This window comes from Triturus cristatus, chromosome 3_1 (genome assembly GCF_964204655.1).
Source record: "Triturus cristatus chromosome 3_1, aTriCri1.1, whole genome shotgun sequence".
NCBI classification, from domain to species: Eukaryota; Metazoa; Chordata; class Amphibia; order Caudata; family Salamandridae; genus Triturus; species Triturus cristatus.
Window position 1 is genome coordinate 1,008,891,742 of NC_140583.1, and position 23,055 is coordinate 1,008,914,796.

General features: G+C 45.6%; 1 long non-coding RNA gene across 1 annotated transcript in view; it reads left to right on the forward strand.

The window, feature by feature from the left end:
- The window catches only part of LOC146861425 (uncharacterized), a 64,054-nt gene extending 41,321 nt beyond the window's left edge, over nt 1-22,733 (forward strand). Inside the window, exons 2-4 of the long non-coding RNA XR_014979258.1 lie at nt 19,686-19,777; nt 21,302-21,424; nt 22,408-22,733. This is a non-coding gene — a long non-coding RNA (uncharacterized LOC146861425). The remainder of the gene's footprint in view (nt 1-19,685; nt 19,778-21,301; nt 21,425-22,407) is intronic.
- The last annotated feature ends 322 nt before the right edge of the window (nt 22,734-23,055 follow it).

Consider the following 23,055-nt stretch of genomic DNA (forward strand, 5'->3'; position numbering starts at 1 on the left):
CATGCCTGGGTTAACCCTGAATGAATGAATGAATGAAAACAGATTTATATCGCGCTACTATGCCCAATGGGCGTCAAGACGCCTAACCAAAAAAACAGATAAAAATAGGAAACTTACTGGTAGGCCTTTGTAAAGTACCAGGTCTTGAGTGCCTTCCTAAAAAGGACCAAGGTTGGTTGGGACTTAATCTCCAAAAGGAGAGTATTCCAGAGCAGCGGGGCAACAATAGAAAAAGCTCTGCTGCCCCATCTGATCTTTTTGAAACGAGGGACTACCAACTGATTAGAGTCTGAGGAGCGGAGACGTCTACTGGGGATGTAGCGGGTAAGGAGAGATCCGAGGGCATCCGAGGGACCAGCCAAAAGAGCTCTATACGTAAGGCATAGAAGTTTAAAAGAAACCCTGTAATGGATAGGAAGCCAATGTAGGTTCTTCCTAGCCATGGACGCGGAAGCGCCCCTTGGGAGTGCCAAGACAAATTTGGCGGCCACATTCTGCACAACCTGAAGGCGCTGAATAAGGCATTTATTGATATTTGCATATAATGCATTGCAATAATCCAGCCTGGAACCCACCAGTGCGACCACTGTCTGCTTACGTGCCTGCGGGGAGAGATAATGAAGAATTCTTTTGAGGGTCATGATGACTCCCCAACAGGTGGCAACCGTCCTGTTGACCTGGAGATTCATAGACAGCGCAGTATCAAAAATACCTGGGCGTAGTTCGTGTAGTAGCGCTACGCGTAGCTACACGAGGTGCACTTTGCACTACGCGAGATATGTGTAGCACTACGTGAACTGCGTAGTTCGCTGTTCGCGATGATTGCACAGTGCCGGATGCTTGTCCGCACTTTGCAATCATTAAAAACGGCATCTTGCACAGTGCGAGCTGTCGTTTTCTGCCGCTCGAGTAGTTTTTTACTCGAGCGGCAGCTGTCTCAATGCAGACTGGTAGTTTCTCATCGCGAGCGGTCGCGAGCATACGTGACCACTCGCAATGAGAAATCTGACCTCCCCGCTTTGAGAATCTCGCCGGGAGGTTTATTTTCCACGCTCGCGATCGGCAACTTGCTCGCTCGTGGTCGCCAACTTGACGTTGAGGACCACGAGTGAGCAAAAAATGCCAACTATGCTATGCTACCCGATTTTGCACTGTGCTACGTGCAATTCACGTAGCGCAAAGTAGCACAAACTACGCAAAATTTGCGAGCGTAGCGTAGTTGTCCGCCCAGGGTTAGCCTGGGTTCTGGTGCACATGTAGATTCTTATGAACTTCCTCACTGGGACAGCATTTGGACTGTCCTTAACCCACGCATCAGATTAGTTTTCAACATAGAAACAACAGTAACAACTTCAGGGAGAATAGAGAGGTTACAAAATGTTCCAGCTGTCTGCAAATGCAGGGATTTCCTAGCCTCATAAATCACAAGGGTACACCTTCATACAGGGGTAATTCTATGGAGTAGAGCAGGAACACTTATGTCTGCGTTTGCATCAAGTAGATGATATTCCCTTTCATCTAGTCAGTGGTCTTCTCTTATGATTTGTGAAATTTTCAATAAAATGGAGGCAGCCATTTTTAAAGTTAAGCTAAAGCTGTAGTCTTTTTATTGCACCCTAAATCCATTTAATGCATGTCTCCAAATTATCGTGAGTGTGCAATGTATGATAGTACCGTTTTGGAGATGTTTAATTTTTGAAAATTTGATGACATGCACATTTTTGTGCAACATAACTTTTGAGAAGGATTATGGGATGCTGGGGAATTTGGGTTTTGAGATTGATTCACACCACACACAAATTATGTATCATCTGCATACATGTATAAAATGTTTCTCATATTCCGGAGGGTCCGTGGTAATTGAGCAGACAGATGTTGGACCATAGTGGTGAGAGGATAGAGTCCTGAGCACACCGAATTTAATAAATCTGGTACTAGAATGGAAAGGGGGACAAACAATAGTTTGGTTTCTCACATCAAGAAAATATATAATCCAATTTAGTACTAGATCAGCAATACCTATCGCATACAAACTGTCGTTGAGAATAGTGTGTTTGATGGTGTGGAAAGTGGAGAACAAGTGAAGCAGTAGGAGACCGGCAACCTGTCCATGTTCACTGTTCTCCTGAGATCATCGAAAACAGATACCACCATCATCTCTGTGCTTTGGCTGGGTCTGAACCTGGTGTTATGTGGGCCTACTAGTGTACTACCTTCAATAAATGGTATCAGTTGGAAATAGGTCCATATTTTCAAATAATTTCTGTGGGAAGGTAGGATGCTTCTGTATGTGTACCCCCACTTTTTGCCTCCTACTAAGCTGGTTTTTAACTAGTCTTACTGGGATTCTGCTAACCAGGACTCTAGTCTATCTGCTTTCTCCATAAAATGTTGTGTTCAGTACCTAGGTACATCCCAGATTGGGTACTGGGGTACCCTTACCAGCCCTTAGTATATGGTACCCATGCACTCAGGGCATAGGTACCCCACAGGTCTCCCATGGGCTGAAGCATACATTATGCCACCCATGAGAAACCATGCAAACTGGAACGACAGGCCTGCCATTGCAGCCTGTGTAAGTTGGTGCATGCACCACTTACTAAAGATATAGGTTTACTAAATCTAAGGGTCACTGTACTTAAAACCTATAAGTCACCCCTAAAGCATGCTTTTACAATCTTGAGCGGTACAAAAGGGGGTGGTGAGCAGAAAAACGATGGATTTAGGCCCAGATCTCTGTACTGGGGTGAATGTATGACATTGTTCTGCATTCTGTCCATCAACTGTTTTTTTTGCATTTGTCACCCCGAGTGGGAAGGGTATGCCCAGACGTTGGTCCCTTGCTCTCCATGCCACTGGAATCAAGCTATCCTGGCTGAAGAGGGATGAAACCCCGAAACCGGTCCTAGGATGCTTGTTTCCAGTCCAGGGAGGACCTGGCTTGGCAGTTCGGGCTGGACTGTTCCTATGAGGCACAGGGTCTAGACTGATTTGCATATGGCTGGGTTCAAACTGGAACGGCATGGTGAGCAGAAAAACGATGGATTTAGGCCCAGATCTCTGTACTGGGGTGAGTGTATGACATTGTTCTGCATTCTGTCCATCAACTGTTTTTTTTTACATTTACAATCTTGAGGGCAGGGTGCTTGGTTCTAAGTGAGAGGGTGACCCTGCATGAGCAGGACACCCCTGCAGCCAATTGAGTCCATTCTCCTGGGTTGCCAGTGAAGCAGCCATATACTAATATAGAGGGGCATTACGTGACAGCGCGATGACCATCTCGAAAACGGCTGCAATGAACCCTATCATGTTTGGTGTCAAACATGTTGGAATCATACCCCCACACCATTACCGGTGTGGGAGGTATGATTCCACCCACCAGAGGGAGAGCCCTCCGTTAGGCTCTCAGTGTTCCCGGTACCAGCCTTCTAGTCCAGGACAGCACAAAATGGTTGCTGCTGACCAGAGACACATTTCTGCCCTCCTGCTGCTGAGCCAAGCTCAAGCAAGGGAAGGCAGAACAATAGGCATCCTGTCACAGGGAGGTGTGACCACCTACCAGTCAGGATTTAGTGTAATAGGGCTGGGTGGGTGCGCTTGCCAGCGACTGAAAGTCTGCATGAGGGGCACATTTGGTGTCCCTGTGCATAGTCCAGTTCAAACCAGTCCTGGGAGCTGTTGGCTCCCGCTCTGGCACGAAACTGGACAAAGGATATGGGAGTAACCTCCCCCCTTTCCAGACCCTTCCCTGGGAGGCTCCCCTGAATCTTCCCAACCCTTTCTTTAGGGTACTAAAGGGCTTACCTGGGTGTAGATCCCTAGATTCATCATGGACAAGATTCAGAACTGAAACCACTGCACTTCTACCGTCTGGGCACTCTGGACTTAGCTGGACTTTGTTTGGGCCTAACCTCCTCTCCCTCTCAGTCTGCTGCCTCGTCTGTGCCTGTGCACCATACAGGATCTGTGCTGGACCTTTGGAGCATCCAAGACACTTGAAGATAATCTCCCTTGGAGTGAAGGAGTCACTCCCCTGCATTATCAGGAACCGCAACACTGCTGACCGGTCTGCTGATCCCAAGCACCTACAGACAATGAAGGGTTCAACAACACAGGAGGTGGGTTTCTATATGCCTTGAGGCCAGAGCTGCCCTCTCACCCAGTTTGAGGCCAGAATCTCTTGTGGGGTTGCAATACTTGAACGCCTGTGCACCATGTACTTTTGCAAGTGCAAATGCTTGTTGCTCCAAGTAGCTGCAACCTATGGCAACCTCTCCTGTAAAGATCTTTAACCCCATCGCACCTTGCGCTCCATGGCCTCTTGTTTTGTAAAGCTGCATGAGGTCCTCTTGCGACTCCAGTGTCTTTGACCTGTGGGTCCTGTGGAGGGTCAACTACATTTTCTTTTGGCTCCCCTGATTGCTCTGAGCTTTCCCTGACTTCCTTGCTTGTGGTAAGTCTCTTAGACCTTGCTGGTCCTCTTTCTGCAACTTCTTGACTTCCTGTGTGGGTTGCTTTTGCCAAGGCTTGTTGGTGCTCCCGCTGGACACCAACCCCTCAGCACTCGACATCCTTCGTGGGACAGCAAGTATCCAGCTCCTGGTCATCCTCAGCATCGCCTGGTCCCCACAGCTGCGGAGTCATGGTCATCAACATCTATCCTGAAGCACCCAACATCGGTGGGCATTTGTCTACCGAGCCCATGGTCCCTCTCAAGTGAACCAGAATCTGTCCTCTCTGCTTTCAGGTACTCTTCATCAAGAATCCATATTTGGATTCCCACAGATACTTTATCCTCTTCTATCAGTGGCACTTTCCTGAAGTCCTCCATTGGGTTTGACGGCGGTTTCCGACGCCACTTCACACCTATGCACCATGCTCCCCTGGGATAGGTAACTTGGGTATCACAGTATCCATGGGAGGGGTGGCTCTCCAACCTTCTGTCTTCCACAGGGTTTTCTCAGGGTCCACTGGGAAGGGCCCTTAATCTTTAAAAATCCAACCGCGACCTACACACAGAGTTGTATGGAGCCCGCAGTTGTGTTCTCACACTGCATGCGGCCTTCATGGGCTTCCTTGATGATCCACAATTTAAGAAAGAATGGTCGCTTATCGCTTGGAGATGCTCACGTGATTGGCTTATTTTGATAATCAATACAGCCAAACGATTGTCAGAGGCCCTACTGATAAAAATAAAGATCAGTGAGGACTCATTATTGACAGAGATCAAACTAACTCTGTACAAAAAGAAACTTGAAGAGGTGAATAAAGAAGTAAATGAACATAAAGAGTACCTGATGCAAAACAAGATCAACAAACTGCAGAAAGATCTGAAGAAATTCAGCCAAGAGAAGGTTTATCCTTATATTAAAGATGACTACAAGAGCCAAGTCCCATCTGATTCAGGATCCACACGAAGCGAACAGACAGGATCATCTGACTCAGAGTATGATGACTGGTCGAGTGATGGATCAAATAAGAGCTGGCGTGGAAGGGCAAGGAGACCACGTAGGGGGAATTACAATCAAAGATACGGACACCAACAGATGTTTCCTTGGCCAGCCCCTTTTGGACCGGTCCAATACCATGGCCCACCTCAATTCCCAACAGGACCATACTATCAGCCGGACTTCAACCAACATTTTTTAGGTCAGGGCGGAAGAAGAGGGAGACGAGGAAGAAGGGGGAAACGGATTCAGTGGGAAGAAGAGCGGAGCTCAGTGAACACCAGGAGCAACACCAGGGAACAACAGCCGAGCACAAGCAACACGAGGGATTAATTGTAAACCTCACAGATGTCATCCTTACCACAGACGAACAAACAATTCTGGATAAAGGTTTGGGATTCGTCCCTACTACCTACCTGGACAAATTCCGCCTCCGATGTGAATTAGGCGAATTCTTCAGAAAAATACGATTGAAAACTTTTTTTCAGGACAAAGAGAGACCTGTTGAAGAGAATACTTACACGGGGTTGAGACCTAAATCCTCTTTTCTCCCCCCTACCAACATGATGCCTCCAGAAGTATTAGCTTTCGAAGAAGCAGTCAACAAGGAAGTTGAACTACTCCAACCCAAGAGAAACGGGTTCAATAATTTAAGCAAGAAAGAACGTGCGGCTCTGACCACCCTACAATCCAGAACGGATATAATTATTAAACCAGCGGATAAAGGTGGAGCGACCGTGATACAAAGTACCAACGCTTACAGAACTGCATGTCTGAATCTTCTGGCAGACACAAAATACTACAAAAAGATCAATAGGGATCCTACACAATGGATAAAAACAACTATCATGACATTAACAACAGATGCCCTGACCAAAGAATGGATTACGAAGAAAGAATATGAATTTCTGAATCAGGAGAACCCCAGAATTCCTCTGTTCTACACCATCCCTAAAATACACAAAGGGAAGACCCCTCCCCCTGGGAGACCCATTGTCTCAGGGATTGGTTCTATTCTGGAACCACTGTCAAAATATACCGACTGGTTCTTACGCCCCCTGGTAAAGAAGATTAAATCATATGTTCAAGATACTAAACACCTCTTCAATCTTCTGACACAAGTAGAATACAATCCAGTAGACAACTTTTTGGTATGTTTGGACGTAGAAGCCTTATACACAAACATACCTCAGGCGGAAAGTATCAGAGTAATCCAAGAGATCCTCAGACAAGAAGATTGGTTGTGGGCAGCACCGATCGAGTGGGTGATCACCCTTATACATTTGGCATTGACAGAAAACTTTTTTACCTTTGAAGATCAATTATACCTACAAATACATGGGACATCAATGGGGAGTACATTCGCCCCAAGTCTGGCTTGCCTGTACGTCAGTTATTTTGAAGACCTACATATATGGACTCAAAATCCTTTTAGTAGGAATATCTGCAAATGGTACAGGTATATCGATGATGTCCTGATGATCTGGAGAGGTGATCTAACTAGTCTTGAGAATTTTAAAACATGGATCAACTCACTGAACCCACACCTTCATTTCACTATGAATGTGAATAAAGAAAGCATCTCATTTCTGGATGTCACTTTCACAGCTAAAGATGGCACTCTTGAAAGCTCGCTGTATACAAAACCTACGGACAGGAACAGTTTATTAAGATTTGATAGTGCCCACCCACGATCCTTAAGAGAGAATTTGCCAGTAGGCCAATTCTTGAGGATTCGTAGAAACTGTTCAAACATTCAAACATACAAAAAAGAGGCAGCTATTCTTAGTAACAAACTCCAACAGAAGATGTACCCTAATAAGATCATACAAAGAGCAAGCAAAAGAGCGCGCAATACACCAAGGGAAGCTCTGTTAGAAACATACACAAAAGAGCAACCAGATCAACTCAAATGTGTGACAACATACAACTCCTCATCCAATGACCTGAAAAAAATAATTAACAAAAAATGGTCAATATTGACATCTAACAGGTTATCATTTGAGAAACCTATGTTCTCGTTTAGAAAAAATTCTAACTTGAGGAATGCCCTGGTACACACCAACTCCTTTACTCCTAAACCAACTGATCAGCAGACATTATGGGGTTTATCACCTGTTGTAGGACACTACCCGTGTGGGTCATGTGTGGCCTGCCCTTTTACAGAACACACCAAAACATTGGATTTGGGCTTAAATTCTCCATGGGAACAAAGGTCACACACAAATTGTAACTCTGACTCCGTGATCTATATGATAAAATGCCCCTGTGGACTGGTATATATTGGTATGACTAGTCGTAAGATCAAAGTTCGCATCAGCGAACATAGAAGCACTATACGTAGATCAGTCACAGCAACTAGGCTTACTGCCCATTACCAGGAGAAAAAACATAAGGACACAGAGCTGAAGTGGACAGTACTAGAAAAGGTCACAACTATGGGGAACAACTTGCAGCAAAAACTCTTAGAGCGTGAACAACGATGGGTCTATCGTTTAAAGACCCATGAGAAGGGGCTCAATGATTGTATACCCTGGAACCAATTGAACAAGTAGATGTAGTACATCCCTCGTCATGACTACTGTATGTACCTTAAATGGGTGATCTATAATATTATGGGAATCTTCCATATGTCACTATCCCCCCTTTTTGGAGATTGGCTTCCACTATCATCATACATAAACCTTAAGACTCATGTAATAAATATACTACACTTCTTTAAACGTCCACTGTCTCCCAATTGTGAAATGCCAATATGTATATACTACACCTGCGTAGTGTCTATTGCGACATTGCTGTCACCCAGTGTAAAAATACCTTTTTAAATACTTTAAAACACTCAACTATTGATGGGATCAAGAATAATGAATAGCGCTGGCTATGTATCTTACACGGTATTAGTTATATCACCATCAGTAAATACATAAACTACATCTCCCATCAGCCGTTTGAACTGACCACGAAGATCGCCCTCGATTCGGCACGGACAAAGCACACACACTATGTAATCCCTTGCCCGTTAGTAATTGCACGCTAATCAAGAATATGAGTCCCTAACAATGCATACTACATTCCTTTGGGTTATTAAAATAAGGACGCTATTATGAATAAACTGATTAAAATACACATCTGTTTATTTCGGCGTTCTTCGTGTTTACACACCTTCCTATTTGCTGACATTTTGGGTCACAGGTCGTGGCTGACCTATCCCGTTCGGGAGACGTCACCGATCACATGCACGCATTGACCAATCTAACCTTCCGCTTTAAACAATACGGAAGTATAAACTTCCCGATCACCGTAACACGGCGCGAAACGCCGGGGATCGGGTCCAAGTAGGTGGCGAAGCGGAGCAGGACTCTTGACGAAGTAAGTCTGTTACTCTAGGACTATTAGCGTAGCATTTGGTCCCCCACCAGAGAAGGAATCATCTATAAATACGTTTGGTCCTGGATGCCCTAACTTGATGATTCTCAAACCACTCCTCTTCATATTTCCCCTGGGGCAAACGTTAGGGTTTGACTACAGAGCTACTCCATTAGCCCTTCCATCCCCTGAGAAACGACTACCATTCGAAGTCCGGGTAAGCAAGTATGCAGGAATGAGAGATACTTTCACAATTACCCATAGGTTTTAACAGTCACGCATGCTTTTTAATGCTGTGTTGAATCACAGATACGGTGTGAATGAGATGTGTGTGGGATGATTTTACGAGAGTTTCTTGCCATTGATAGCATCCACTTTTTGGCGTCTGGTTCCAGATAGAATGCGAGCATAATCGCCACCGCACAATATATCTGACACGCCGATTAACTGTACATAGATACAATTTTTGAGTGACACATATGTGGATATAGCTGCACACTATTATGCCTCTATGACCACCTGGCACACATAGGTGTGGCTCTGGATTCCAAACACGATTTTGAAACACGTCATTTTGGAAACACCATGATGCAAACCGATTTGTATAAGTTGGATATGTGTTTCTTTGTGTTTTCTTTTACAGATGGATGTACAACGCAAGACAGATTAATAAATCAGTCTTTCACACAAGGAGTAGCTACTCTACCCTTGTCCATAATAAAACAGAATAGGGAATTCCCCCTTCTGAATCCCAGGGTGGCCTCGTTTGCCCTGAAGAAAGGTCTGGACCTTTATGGCCACTGTGGACTGAAACATGTTGGCACTAGGGTCATAGGACCATAATACTCCTATATATACCCCTACTCTTATTATTTTTAATCAACCCAGACAGACCCAAAAAATAAAGGGAAACTGGGGATCTGCCTGAGGTTTTTTATCTTATAGCCTCCCTGGTCTGCAATTTCTTCAAAGCGCTCCCAACACTGTGGTCGAGCCCACCCCGACTTTTAGGCGTCGGGGTGACCCGATGATGAAGCATGACACCACTAGGGTGTGTGAGGGTACCTAAATCAAAAGGAATTGCTTCCTTGCTCACCTAGTGGTGAAGTTATAAGTTCCCCTGTTCATCATATCATTCCATCTACATGTAACAGTAATGACCATTGTATGGTTAGTTGGAGTAAAATTATTTGTGTAACTATTTATACTGGGAGGTGTTACTCTGACCTATATCCTCTCTACCCTTTGGGCACGAGAAATCAATTTTCTCAACAGCCTTTGTATACATAAGTCCCTATTTACGTACCTTGGGTGGTTCCTTGGGTCCCCAGCAATTCTACAACCTCTCAACATTGTCCTAACTCGAGTTGTGGTTCTTAAACCACTTTCTTAGTATATGGTTTAGCTCTCCCCACAGCCCACTGTGTATATGGGCTATTTATTTACTGTGATTTCTTTGATATAGTATTTTGTGCTTTGTGTTTATCTCCATGTGGGAGATACAGGAACGTACTAGAATGTATTATATAATAAACACATATTTTTATAAATACCTTGTGTGGCTCTCTTTCACTTAATAGATACTATAAGATTGCATTCTGGTAAAACAAGCTGCTTTACACTCCTTCAAGACTAAGCCTGAAGGCTGCTCTCCACAGCTATCACTTGGATAGCTTTCTAAGGTTATCTGAGACCTCTTAAATCAAAATTAGAGTTGTATGGACTGGTGCAAGGTGCCCAATTACATTAGTGAACATCATACACCAGGCCAGCTTCTCACAATTTTTTAAAGAGTCCAAGGAGAGGGATTGGCCTCTAGTTATTCAATAGTGTTGAGCCAGGAATCTTTTAAAGAAAGAGCTCACCACTTATTATTTCCACAAAATCTCCACTTCAAACTTCTATTAAGAATAGGAAGAATTAATTCTAGCTTTGAAGAGATAGTGGCTTTGAGGATTTTGACTGGATTAGGTCATTCAGCGAACCCAACACAGGCGTGTTGGATAGGTTCCAAAACTTCTGCGAGTGACATTGGGACACTAACAGGACACTTTTTTGAATCCCTTAATTTAACTTCTACATTACTTCTGTTAAGTTTAGTACTACTTGGAATATGGATTATAACAGGGATGAAAAGGTGATCACTCCAAGTTACTTCACGCGTGTCTTCGAGTTTATTCATTCTGTAGGAGGACAAGATAGACTTTAAGAAATTACTGCTTTTGAATTCTATGTCAAGACCAGAGGCGAGGATTCTGCTTCACGCTTTCTTCACTTTTTTTTCAGCAGCCATTTTATTACATTTCAGCAAGAACAGCATTTCCCATGAAACACTGGGAATTGGTAAAAAAAACAATGGACAAGTAGCCCAACAGTCCATCAGTGTCCAATCAGGCAGCAGCTTATGCAACATAGTCCTTTGCCACTGTCCACGCTGCTCGCAGCCCAGATAAGTTACTTTTCTTTTCTCTCCTGACTTCACTGTTTTAAAAATGGCTGTTTAATGGTGTAGTATGTGTGTTTACATGGCTGCGGGACCGCTTAGGTGCTCCTACGCGACTATCATTATCCCTGGTTGTTGCATAGTGTGGACGAGCACTCCACTGTGGAAAAGTAGGTCTGTTATCTTGCCATTCACTCCGCCATTTTGTGCTTTACCCTACATGACTGACCTTCTCTCTCTTTCATGAACACTCTGGAGCTCCACTTTTGACCTCCCACATTCCTGCACGGACGCTCAGACCCTGTTCGTGCTTTGACCTGCCACAAACTGACCAGCCCATGCTCAACCAGTCGGACAGGGAGTTTCCCAGATGTTTATTGTCCTCACCCTGCACACTATGCCCTGCACGCGTCCAACAGCTACCATCTGCAGGCCTATCAGTTTGACCTCTGCTTGCTGTGTAATCATTCCTCTCGCCTGTGCCCTGCAGGGGTCCAACAACTACCATCTGCGGACTTATCTGATCGAACTTAACTTGTAGTATAAACATGCTTTTCGCCGACACCCTGCAGGGGCCTCACCGCTACCATCTGTGGACTTATCAGATTAACCTTTCTTTGACATATAATCAGGCCTTTTTCACCTATGCCCTGCAGGGGCCAAACAGCCACAACCTGCTGATTGTATCATAACTGACCATTGCTTGTCTGTAAATTATTGGTGTTTGTTATTGTTCACCAGCACACACATGGTGGGGATAAAGGGTATATAAGGAGCAGAAGCAAAGCACTCAGCAGATTGCCTCCTCAGACAAGCTGCGGGTGTCTGTTGCCGATGCTCTCTCTCCATCCCATGAGATTGTAATAAATATTCTTTCTCTCGGCGCTCCAGTGTTGGTCTCAGTTTGTATCCCGGACCCGTGGACGAAGGGTGGACCCTGCACCTTTGGGTGGTCTTCCAAGGAGACCTCCAAATCCACAATTGGCGCCCAACATTGGGCCCGTTCAGCGACGCGGCTGCCCGGTCGAGGGGTCCAGACGAGGAAGTTGAACGTACGGCGGTAAGGCATGCCTACGCAAAAAAGACCCTCATCCTCGTAGTCACCACCCGACCTTCACTACATCTGGCCCATATATGGTTCTTTTTAATCTCACAAAATTGAGGCTGTAGAAATACAGCTCTTTAGACAAAGGTCGCGACAAGCTATGTTTGACGCCCTAGGCCAATGGAAAAAGGAGGGGGCTGAAAGAGAGAGAAGGGCTCAGGCGAGGCTACAGAAAGAGACTCGAAAGAGCGATAAACAGACATTAATAGAATTACAGCAGGAAAAACCTGCATCCAACCTTGAGCGCACAGACAGAGAACACAGGTTGAATGTGTCTGGTCAGTATCCTGTGCGTCATACACCACTAGCGTGAGCAGACCCCCATGAAGAGGAGCTTCTCCTCCATCCATTGCCACCACCGTACCATGTCCCTCCCCATCCTATCCCAAGGCCGGCCGATGGAAATGTACCCTCCGAAAATGCCCAACCCCTGTCTCCCGATCCCACTGCCCCTCCCGCTCAATCTGACCCCGAGACCACATCTTCTGCTCGATGCCACACACCCCGCATTACATCCGCACAGAAACAGGCCTTGGATGGTCTAGTTCACACCTGCCTGGAGGATCTTTTCACCTCTAGCCAAATCCGTGCTATCTATGAGGCCTATGCACCACCTCAAAAGGGCTACTTCCTACAAAAATTTGCTTATGAAGTATTCTCTCTTAATGAGAAACGCCACGAAGTGACACCAGCAGACCATGTTAGATGATTGTATCATAAGTTGACAGAGGGGGAAGGAAGTGCTGAGGAAAGCAACAGTTTGTTAGCACTCACGCTACAAATGATGGAGGGTCTAAGGAGAGAGCAGAAGGAAGAGGAAAAGCCACTAGTAATGGAGGGTGCGACTGGAGGTTGTATGGCACCAATAAGGGAAGCAGCTCCAGTCTTTGTCCCCGCTCGAGGGGCAGGTACTGCTGAGGGACTGGATAGTCCAGATGCCAAAAGTAGGACATTATATAATTGGGTGTACACTCCGTGGCTTCGAGCTGACATCTTAGCTTTCAAAAAGGACTTGCCTGACCCCCGGAAGAATCCTACGGGATTCTACGAAAGGCTGGACACAGTTATTACCACTTATACGATGACCCTGACTGACATAGATCAGTTCTTTGGGTTAATTCTGCCCCCAGATATTTGGAGACCCTTAAGGAAACTTGACGAAGAGGCCTTGTTCAAACATAAGTGGGAGGATTTGACGACAATGGATAGGGACAGAAAACCAGGTGAAAGGCCTGCAGAAGCTATTTTAGAGCTGGCAGGTAACATAGTAAAAAAAAATTGAAGGCCACAATTCCAGCAATGAAAGTAGATTGGACAGCCATCACTGCTTGTAAACAAAAATCTGAGGAAACTAAATCTGACTACTTCTCCCGCCTCAGCCAGGTGTTTTTTGACTATAGTGGACAGGACTCGACGACTGACACTTACTAGTTCAGACTTTTGTTAAAGGATTGTTGCCACCCATCTCCACAAAGTTACAGAGTAGCGAAAGCACGTGGCCTGCTGCAACACCCACACAGATCTTGACTATGGCCCAATATTATGAACATCTGCAGAATAAGGTAGAGGAAGTAAAAGATAAGAAAAGAAAAGAACTCAAAGAAAAAGTAATGCTTTCCCAAATAAGCATCAGAGGGGGAGGAAACGGTAGAGGTCCACAGTATAATTATAAGCCCGTGACTGCTGGAACACACCCACCCCCACGTCAACTGTCCCAGGACCAATGCGCATATTGTAAGGAACCAGGCCACTGGCGTGCAGATTGTACTCTTTTACAGCTAAATACAATGGGTCGGGGAAGGGGACTGAGTAGAGGTAGAGGAAGAGTCCCACCCTCCAACGGACAACGCCCCAATGTCTTCGATAACAATAGACAGGCTTTTGCACACGATTTTTCTGGTGACCACTTCCCCGATAATGAATTTGCATGAGACAGCCAGGGACAGGGAAAGGAACCAGTGGAACTTCCAGTTGATCAATCAGGGCCCTATGTCACAGCTTCAGTGGTTGGAACTCAGGATAAATTCTTGGTCGACACAGGGGCCTCTAGAAGTGCCCTCTCACATAAGCTGATTCCTAGGACGACCCTGTCTGGCTTATCGGTCACATCTGTAGGATTTGACGGCACGCCCTCCACCAACCCCCTTTCTACTGAGGTTCCCCTTGACATACAGGGGAACGCAGTGATGGCCTCTTTTCTGCTCTCCCCAAACTGCCCAGACAATTTGATGGGCATTGATCTCTTAAAGCATTTCAGAGCCACCATTTGCTGTTCTCCTCAGAATGTCAGAGTCATACTGTTTGATAATGATTGCCCCCTTGGTTATGAATCCCGCCTTTATTGTCTCACTGATTCCGAACAGCAGGATTTGTCCCAGTTACCGGACACCCTGTGGGCCATCACAGACACCGACGTGGGGGAGATTGTGATGGATCCTGTCCACATAACAGTAAAACAGAATGCACCCCTTCCTCGCCTCCCTTAGTATAAAATTTCTGCAGACGGCGAAAAGGCTCTCATAACTATAGTACGGGATATGATTGCAGCTGGGGTAGTTGAGGAAGTTCTGTCTAACATTTGCAATAGCCCCATCCTTCCAGTTTTTGAAACGTACATCCACTTCTGAGAAAATATACCATTTTGTCATTGACCTCCGCACAATTAACAAAATAGTGGTGCCACAATATCCTGTGGTCTCTGACATAACAACTATATTGACAATGATCCCCTCAACTGCTACCACCTTCACAGTAATAGATCTCAAAAATGCCTTTTTCTCCATACCAACACATCCTGAGTCACGCTATCTTTTTTGTTTCACCATAAAAAACAGATCGTACAGATTCTGTCGGGCTCCTCAAGGGTATACCGAAAGCCCTAGCATCTACAGCCAGGCCCTTAAACAACAGCTCAACCAGATACAGTTACCACCCGGCGCTGTTCTCATCCAATATGTCGATGACAATCTGTTGGCTGCAGACACTCCGGCCCTGGCTCGCACTGCCTCTCTTACTACACTGCGCTTTTTAGCATCACAGGGCCAAAAGGTATCCAAGAATAAGCTACAGTATTGTAGACAGCAGGTGACCTACCTCGGCCATCTGCTGTCTAAGGAGGGATGTACTCTCACACCTGACCGCATCCAAACAATACTACACCTTTCCTCTCCCACCACCCAAAGAGATGCTTGTGCACTAATTGGTCTCACTTCCTTTTGTCGCCAATGGATACTGAATTTTTCCCTCATAGTTAAGCCACTCCTTGCTTTGCTTACAAAAGACACACCCACACCTCTTCCTTGGACACATGAACACGACCAAGCCTTTCAAGACTTACGCCACGCTCTTTGCTCTGCACCAGTATTGGGCACACCTGATTACTCTAAACCCTTCTGCGTCTACACCCATGAGCGCTCAGGATGTATTCTCTCAGTCCTGACCCAAATTCACGGCACCGAACAACGCCCATGAGCTTACTTTTCGGCCACCCTAGACCCTGTGGCCCGAGGTCTGCCCTCTTGCCTTAGTGCGGTTGCAGCAGCAGCCGTCTCTATCCGACAAAGTGAAGGGATTGTGTTGGGATCTAGATTGACGGTATTAGTTCCACACGCAGTCGACATATTACTGAATCAGACAAAGACACAACACCTCACTAGTGCACGACTAACAGGATACAAACTTGCACTGTTAGCACCCCATATTATGCTAAAGAGATGTGCAACCTTGAATCCTGCCACACTCCTGCCCACACCAGATCCTGACATCCCAGACATTCCACATGACTGCCTCTTTCGAACAGAAGAACAGGCTAAGGGATGGGTAGACTTAAAAGACACCACTCTCATGGAACAGGATGGGCAATTGTGTGCGGACGGGTCTTGTATTAAACTATGAAACGGTACCACATCTGCTGCCTATGCCGTCACCACTACCAATACCATTGTTGAGACTGCACGCATACCTCAGAAATTGGCCCAGGCCGCAGAACTTATAGCTCTCACCCGCGCTTGTATCCTTAGTCAGGATCTCGCTGTCACAATCTATACCGACAGCCAGTATGCCTTTGGAGTAGCCCACAGTTTTGGTATCGTTTGGAAGGAGAGAGGGATCTTAACGTCACATGGTACGCCCATTCAGCATGGTGACTTAGTCACTGCATTGCTCCAAGCATTGATACTACCCAGAACATTAGCTATTGTTAAATGCAAGGCACACAAGAAGGTCACAGACGAAATAGGATTGGGAAATGCCTTTGCTGATGAGACAGCCCGGGCTACTGCACAGGAAAGAATACATACCCCTATGTACATAGTAAAATCCCAAGCAGAGAAGTGGCATGATGTTAGAGAACAGATACGGGACATCCAGCCCACTGCCACCTCTGGAGAACTTCAATATTGGGAGAAGGAGGGCATGCTTGATGAATAAAATAGCTGGCGATCCAAAGATGCAAAACTTTGGAAATTGCCAAATGCTTATCCCCTCCCATTGTTGAACATGACTCATTTGCCAGCACACACCAATGCTGCCACCATGACTAAAATATTACAGGAAGTATGGGATAACAACCAACTCCGGTTTACCGCCTCCAGGCTGGTCCAACAGTGTTTGGTTTGTCTCCGCTACAATGTAGGTAAAGGGACTCGGTACCTCGGGCAGGATATGCCATCCTCACATCACCTTTTGAAGTGCTGCAAATGAATTATATCCAAATGGAACGATGCAACAACCTTAAATATGTTTTGGTGGTTGTTTGCGCATTCAGCAAATGGGTAGAGGCTTTAGGGGTGGGCGGAATTTGCGAAATTAACTTTCGCAAACTATCGCGAAAATCTCTGCAAACACGCCGGAAATATCGCGAAGACGGAGAAGTTTTTTTCCCGCCTGTTCGCGGTATTTTTTGCATGATCGCGGCTCGCCAACTTACCCATGCGGTTGCTCACGGGCGCGGCCATCTTGTTTTCACTTGTCCCGCCCTCTCGCGATGCCTACTTCCTGTTCCGGGTCGCGCAATGCATGTTCGTGCCCGTTCCCGGTAGATATTTCCTGTTCGCGACTGCTTTTACTTGATCGCGTTGCTTTTTGCTTGCTCTGGGAGAAAATATCGCGCAAACTTGCGCACATGGTCGCAATGGGTGCGGCCATCTTGTTTTTCATTCTATTGCATGGTTCTGGGGCCAGATTTTGAATCCTCCCTACATCTTTTCAATCCTTTGTTTAAAGCCACTTTTTTTTGATCATTCTTATTTATTTTTTCTATAACTATTTTCCTGCTTCTATATTTTTTGTTTTTGTCTACTTTTTTAGTTTTTTAGCTACTTTTTCTCTCTTTCTATTGCCTGCTATTTATTTCCTTTATTTCTTTAATTTTATTACCTTTTCTTTCCCGCCCGTCCCAGAACCATGTCAAAGGGTAGGGCTGGGCATCGCAGCCAGAGCTGCGACCGCCTTCCTTGCGGAAGGCGGCGCACACAAGAGGTGCAAGCACGGGCCTTATTTGGGGAGGTGGAGTTGGCTGCACTCATTTTCTTTGTGCAGCGCCACCTCCCCTCAACACTGGCAGCAGGTGGCAGGCCTGGGTCCGGGTTTGGCCTCCGGGAGCGTCGGCAGCGGTGGGGGAAGGTGCGCCGGGCAGTGTCGCGCTTCTCTGGGGTCCGGCGCACCCAGGCGCAGCTGACGCACCGGTGGTCTGACATCCTGGACCGTGAGCAGGACCTGCTGGACCTGCTAGGAGTGGAGGTCCCGGGGCTTGGTGAGTAACTATTTAATTATTACTAGGTTAAGAAAACGATGGAGGGTAGTGCCTTCTTAATTGGTCCACGTCAGTGGATAATCAATATCAGAGACATTGCTCGAATGAAGATCATTTGTGTTGTTTTTATTTATCTTTTTATCAAAGGAGCGCAAAAATTCCAAATTCCAGAACTTTCCACCCATACAGCAACCTATATTTAATTATTACTACTTTGTGTCTGTTCTTCTGCTCTGTGTTATATATTGCGAATATCTTTTTTTTCTTCCAACCAGCTAGAATGTTGCTGCTTACATTCCAGGTTAATTACGTTTAAAAGTCTTCTGTGATTATGACACAGGTGCTCTTCTGCGCTACTACTAATCTTACTTGTTTGCAACTTTGCGTTTGCACTCGCTTAGCGTGATTCTGTAAGAGTTTATTTTAGAAAAATTAAGTTACGTAATGCTACAGTGACTCTAGTCCACTCCTTACTTTGTCCTGGCACTAAGAGATAGGGGCGGATTGATACTTAGGTTTAGGTACTTTGTATGAGTTTCTAATTTGTTAGTGGTATGCGTGATGCCCCCTGAGTTAGGTGATGTGCTGCTAGTTAGGGGTGGGCGGAATTTGCGAACTCCACTTTCGCAAATTATCGCAAAAATGTTAAAAATTATCGCAAACACGCGGAAATATCGCGAAGATGTGGAAGTTGTTTTCCCGCATGTTTGCGAGATTTTCTGCATGGTTGCGGCTCGCCAACTTACCCATGTGGTTGCTCGCGGACGTGGCCATCTTGTTTTCAGTTGTCTCGCGGTGCATGATCGCGAGAAGAAAGACGTGATCGCGTGACGCATGACGTCAATGCGGGGGCGAACTGTCGCGAGACAGCGCAAATGGCTAAAAACAATACAACATCTCATGGAGAACGTGACCGGATCAAGAAAACTTGTCGGCGAGCGCAGGGATTCAGGTAAGGCGATCACGCGCGAGCGAGAATGTGTTATTTTACAGCGCGAGCAAGAGACAAATTATCACCAAGCTGCGGAATGCGGAAATTTAGACATTTCCGCGCTTTCCGGAACGCGAAAATCTCAAATTATCGCAATTTCCGCGAACGGAACAAAATTTTAGCCCAGGTCTACTGCTAGTACGGCAGTCTTTATTAGAACCTTTTCTAGTTTGTTCAATGAGTGGTGGTAATTGGCTTAGCACTAGCAGAACATCAGCATCAATCAATCAACCCAAAATATGGTGTATGCAAAAACTGTAGTCATGTGTCCTCCATTTGACCATATGCATTGTTGAGGAATAAAAGAAGTGGGAATGCATACTTAATGTACAATTGGCATACCTGGAATAGGTGGGCTAGGTCGGGTGGTACGTCGTACTTAGGCTTAGTTGTAACTTAGTATTCTGGAATCAGAATGGAAGACTGGATCACTGTTGATAAATAGTAACTTAAGTAGTCGATCCGCGAATCCCCCGATACTACTTGTGGACCAGATGAGATCGGCCAATTTAGTTATTGCAATTGTTGTTTACATAAATGTTTGTCTCTTTCTTATATCTTTCCTGTTCATCAGCAGCCAGGGGCAGACAGACAGGGAGTGGGCAGTCGGCGGGACAACAGTCCGAACGCCACCACCAGAAGGACACCAATGAGGGCTCCTCTGCTGGCCCCAGTAAGTCTTCTTGTTTTTAATAATATTTCTTATTTCATAACTTTTACTGCACCATATTTTCACGAACTATTGTTTCAGTTTCCCAATGCTATTTTTTACCAACAATTATCCTTCCATCTGTACGGTTTTAAAAATCTTGTTATCCCTGCCTCTGCTATGATGACTCTCAGTACTACTACTACTACCAGTCTGTCTGTACTGTAGTAGCTAAGCTTGCCCAGTTGGCCAGTGCCACTCTTTATGTGAAAGGTTGTAATAAAACTCAGATTCACCAGTAGCTCTAGCCATTAAGTCCAGTCCTTTGGGTCGTCCTCTTGTACTACTTCTAGTCTTATTGATCTTGAGTCTTTGATAATCTTGAGGCTTTGACAATTTGACAACAAATGCCCAACCAAATGTATTACTATTTTGATATGATAGCCTATAGGACATACTACTACTGTTGTAGGGATCTTGCACATACAGACCTTTGCACAAGAAAATAGGATGTTGGTGATGGTAGGTTGGACCTTCCTCACACACCTCAATCAGAAATTGAGAACCCACCCCAATCCCCTGCTCGACTATAGTACTGTCTTTTCATAACTATTAGGTCTCCGAACCCTCCCCCAAGATACCCAACAAGTAGACAACCCAGAACATAACACACCCAACTTCTCAGTCGTGGAAGCAATGCACATGCACACCCTTACTTTAATTTGCTCACTCGTGTAAGTTAGTCCACACCAAATACCACCAAGTCTATGTAAGTTCAAAATGTTTATTTTAAATTGAGAAGCTCTGTACATTGTTCTATATAAAATGCATCACCAACCGGAAAATCAATAACATTAAAACAATAAACATTGTTACACTTACTTACAGTTGGGAATTAAATCATGATAACTGAACAGTGGTGGAAGGCAGCACCACCATCCCCTAGGAATTTAGTTTATATAAATTTATAAATGAAGATCTGAGTGAAGGGACCCCTCACCTTAGAAGAACCTAGTACTGGTAGTTGTTGCATGATTCATAAGCTCTGCAAAGCTCTGGTTTGTAGAAGGGAATCTTCCGTCTGTAATGCGAAAAATTAAATGGTGCGCGTTAGTATATTGCAACTTGCAAGCATTTCTCAGCCGTGCCAAAAAGTGTAGCATTTATGGATAAGCAATATGTACTAACAGCACACCAGTACTTCATAAAAAAGTGGCTTGTTAATGTTTTTGTTGACCGCTTGTACGCAGCGCGTAGACAGTAGCAGTGTGAGGCAGGTCATGTGGGCTCAAAGGTGTCTTATACAAAAAGCTGCAAGGTAACGTCACATGTGCAAAAATAAAAGACACAAAGGTAAAATGGTTGCATGGCTCGGGCTAACTAAGCAGAGGCTAGAATGACCATATATAACTTTTAAGGTCTACTCTACTACTACCTGATTTGTACTAGTGATGTATGTTAGTATACTATTAACTCATTTTTCAACCTTGCTACTGATCAATAGGGGGAGGTGTATATGACGCCTAATAAATGTGTAATGTTTTCTAGGCGCACTACCGACCACCATTGCCGGGGCCAGCGAAGGCGACGCGGAGGGAGAGGATGCAGCAGTTGCTGCAGATACAGACGATGGAGCGGTAGGGGGAGTGGCAGCACCAGTGGTGGGCGGTGGTAAGTTAGATTCATAGTCCTTAACTATTGTTGAACTTGACAGTACACTCACTGCAAGGGTGTACTGTATGTATACTGTACTGTTGAGACTTAGGGCCCCATTAGGATGGCGGGCATATTGCCCCCGCCGGGCCGGTGGTATTCACCGCTGACACCGCAGGGGCAAACTTCCCGCCAACCCTGTAGAAAAGAGTCAGACCCCCCACATGTCGACCAGGCGAAAAAGGGTTTAATATGGTGGTGGTGTCTCTCTGAACACACCGCCAGCCATATAATCTGCATTTTGGAATGCCTTTGCGTGGCGGCATTGCCGTCCGCCACGGAAAGGCATGCAGACATTACAGAGTATGCTTGGGGGCCCCCATGGAGGGTACCTATGCTATGGTACCCCCCTGCCCTTCAAAGCAAAACGTGACAGGCTCCGCGCGGGGCCTGTCATCTTGTGCTTGGAAAAGCAGCACAACATGTATTTTTAGCATTGCTTTCAGCACCGTCAACCAGAATGTAAAATAAAACAGGATGCACCCGCCACTGTGTCGGGCGCATCCTCCTAATTACTTGTCCCCATGGGACCCCCACCCTTTTTAGCGTGAGGATGGCGGGCGGACAAAGTCCGCCCTCCATCCGATGTCCTAAGTAAGTATGAGTTGTTGTGAACGTTTGAAGACTAGAGTGAACTAGAAGACTAGAATCCCTTTAATTGGCATAGGAGCGGGAGTATTGTGTAACCAATGGCCTCATCTATCTGATTTCAACTCCGCTTTGAAAGTTTTATGGAGAAGAGCACCTGGTGCACTGTTCAACTAAAAAGTGAAAGAGGGGTGGAAGGAAGAAGGACGAGCGAGATTAAAAATGTTATGTACCACTGTGCTTTATAGTGCTACTCTACCATGCCACTATGTGTATAAATAATTAACTTGTCTTACTGTTTTTCTAAGAGTATATTTTACAATTGTCTTGTTTTTTTTCTTTTTGATACACAGCTACTCCTAAACTCAATCGAAAGGAGTTGGCCGCCAAGGCACGGCGTCGGAAGCTGGAGGCAATCCAGCGTGAATACCGGCGGCTGGTGGTCTTGGCAGAGGAGGAGGAAACTGTAGCAGCACTTGAAGCCTCCTCCAGTGCCCCGGGCCCCAGCCACCGCCCTCCAGCGGTACGGCGCCACAGTCTGGCGGCTGCCCGCCGCCACCGCAGTGCCATCTCTGGTGCCCCCCCACTGTGGCTGCAACTGCCGCACCCTCAGACACCGCGTCGCCCGTTTAGAGGGGCAGATGCGTGTCCTCCTTCAGTCCCGCCCCACACCTTAGTCCCTGTCTTCAAGTTCTGCCCCTTTTTTAATTCTTGTTTGGGTGGGTTTTTAGTTTATTTGTGTTAGGGTAAATTAAAAATATTTTTCTATGTTACATGCAATGTTGTTAATGTTTTGTAGGTGGGGTTACTGTTTTACATCACACTGTTTCCTGGCTGGTGCAGGACCGCCCATAGCCTGTGTTTGATTTAAATAATTGGCTGACTGTGTAAGACACAAACAGACAGATGCGACACACCTCACTGATTGACTTGTCCTACTAGTCCTTTCAGTCTGTCCTCTAGTCTATGCATTTTTTATCTGGACTGGTGTGTGAAATTGA